This window comes from Schistocerca piceifrons, chromosome X (assembly GCF_021461385.2).
Source record: "Schistocerca piceifrons isolate TAMUIC-IGC-003096 chromosome X, iqSchPice1.1, whole genome shotgun sequence".
Classification (NCBI taxonomy): domain Eukaryota; kingdom Metazoa; phylum Arthropoda; class Insecta; order Orthoptera; family Acrididae; genus Schistocerca; species Schistocerca piceifrons.
This window is the reverse complement of record NC_060149.1, coordinates 194108043-194110787: the sequence shown is the minus strand read 5'-3', so window position 1 is coordinate 194110787 and position 2745 is coordinate 194108043. Positions and strand designations below refer to the sequence as shown.

At 42.3% G+C, this 2745-nt stretch overlaps 1 non-coding gene across 1 annotated transcript; it reads left to right on the top strand.

Moving 5' to 3' along the window:
- Positions 1–2209: 2209 nt before the first annotated feature.
- Trnas-cga lies at positions 2210–2284 on the top strand. The gene has a single exon. It is a non-coding gene; the product is annotated as a tRNA-Ser (tRNA).
- Positions 2285–2745: the final 461 nt, after the last annotated feature.

Genomic DNA, 2745 nt, shown 5'->3' with positions numbered 1-2745 from the left:
TAGATCATACAACATACAGTTATTGTTACTACACAGATTAGCACCAAACATATTTAATTATACTCGTAACATCGAATATCGCTGACATCCGAAACAGTACACTATATGATCAAAAGTATCCGAGAAGCTATTAATGGACATTATGATGGGTTTCTCCAACCTTCACCTTGATGACGGTTTGAACCCTCCTGGGGACTTTCAATGAGGTGCCTGAATGACTGTGGCTGTTTGGCAGCCCATTACTCCCCAGGAACCAAAACCAGAGACGGTAGTGATGTTGGACGCTGCGATGTAGAACGAAATCCCAAAGGTATCCATTTGTTTCAGCTCGGGACTCTGGAACCGAGTGAGGTGACGCAGTGGTTAGTACACAGAATCTGCATTCGGTGCAAACACGCCATCCTGATTTGGGTTTTCCGTGATTTCCCTAAATCGCTTCAGGCAAATTCTGGGATGGTTCCTTCGAAAGGGGACGGCCGACTTCCTTCCCTATCCTTCGCTAGTCCGATGGGACCGATGACCTCGCTGTTTTGTCCCCTCCCCCGATTCAACCAACCAACCAACTAACCATGCAAATGCAATCACCATCTCTGAACTGTTTCTCTGCTGTACGAAGTACACATTTCCATAAAATGTTTTCATATCCTTCCACGTTTAGCATTTTCTTAAGCCCAATAAGAGGCCACATCCGCCGTGCTTCAGTGTTGGCACCACACACGATGGCACGCAACGATCTCCAGACACTCACTAAAACCAAAGTTTTCCGTCGGACTTGCACAGCGTATAGCATGATTCATCACACAGAATTACTCGTTTCCAGTGGGGCCGCTGCGTCGCTCTTTAGGCCACCTCAGGTTTCGCTTAGCTCTGACTACACAAATGTGTGGCTTATGAGAAACTGCTTGGCCAATTCACCGAGTTATTTTTAACCCTCCACGCACAGACACTGTGGCAGCTGAAATGCTGCCAGCACTTTCAAACTCACGAGTGATTTCTTTCGCTGCTTTAATTACATTTTTTACAACCAGATTCGACAATGGTCGACGGTCCCTGTTCGTCAGAACATGAGGTCTGTTTGGCCTCGGTTTAGCTGTGGTTGCCCCTTCGCATTTCTACTTCATATTCGCATCACCAACAGTCAACATCGGAAGGTGTCAAATGTCCCTGACGAATTTGTTACTCAGGTTACATTGAGTGACTAGTCCATATTCATTGTCATGGAAGTCTCTTGGCAGAACTATTCCGCTCTTACTGATTCTCTACAGACAACACAATACGCCTGCCTTCTTTTATACTAGCGGGTCCGTCCTCCTAACATCTGTTAGTCAACTCCGCATTACATACGGGTGCCCGGATACTTTTGATCAGATAGTGAACCAAACATAACATTTTTTAAAATTTCTTCTTTGAAATCATAAACCTGTTAACTATTAGCTCGCAAGAAATTAAAATTTTAAAAAATTCCTAAAAATATGCTCATTTTGCTCCCTATCATGCATCACAAATAGCAACATTTTACTTGAAACACATCACATTTTATAACGATATGTTTATAACATCAGTGAGTCATTTTTTATTACATTAATTTTAAGCCAAGTAAAAATAGTACTAGAGATTAAGCTTACAGCTGCTATAAGTTTGTGTAGCATTGTATAAATGTACACAGAGTTTAAAAACAATAAACTACGCACAACTTAAAAAAGTTACATACCTAGCATAACTGTCTTGACCGAACTTAGCGCCTATTGAACTGTAATAAATTGTCTGGTAATGGAAAATGGCTTTAGAGAATTAATAATACTCGACGAAATTTATTTTGGCTTTTGTCATGCGTCCATTTACTGCAGACTCGTGTTATATACCAACATACGTCTCGCGCGGCAAGATTCTCTCTTTTTCTCAACGTCATCTGACAAACAGACTGAAAATCTAGAATGAAATTTTCGCTCTACAGCGGAGTGTGCGCTGATATGAAACTTCCTGGCAGATTAAAACTGTGTGCCGGACCGAGACTCAAACTCGGAAACTTTTGCTTTTCGCGGGCAAGTGCTCCACCAACTGGACTACCCAAGCACAACTCACGGCCGGTCCTCACAGCTTTAATTCCGCCAGTAGTTCTGCAAGGTTCCCAGGAGAGCTTCTGTGCAGTTTGGAAAGTAGGAGACGAGGTACTGCCGGAATTAAAGCTCTGAGGACGGGGCGTGAGCTGTGCTTGGATAGCTCAGTTGGTAGAGCACTTGCCCGCGAAAGGCAGAGGTCCCGAGTTCGAGTCTCGGTCCAGCACACAGTTTTAATCTTCAGGAAGTTTCAGACTGAAAATCATTGGTAAGTGTTCCTGAGGGTTTAAAGAAATGACTGACAGAAAAATCTCATGTAGGGAACTCTAAGAGTACGGTTTATCTTTGCAGACGGACACTAAGAACACGAATGCGCAAATATGCGGGGTGAGAGCACTGCGTGTATCAGGATGAAACCACTATGGCAAAGTTCGGACATCCAACCCCGAATTGACAGTCGGATGTCATCAGTGAATTTTACTGCAAGAAATCTAAAAACCAGTGGGAAAAATTCTGAGAAGTCATTCATACAAGCCCACGAATAACAGTCAAACATTTTCTTATTACGGCCGATAGGATGGAAGATTTATTGTGATTTGGTTACTTAAGACTTAGTTTAAATTTATTGCTCTCACTTTACTTTATCTTCCTTTTAATGTTTTAAATTAATTCAGAAACTATTTTCTTT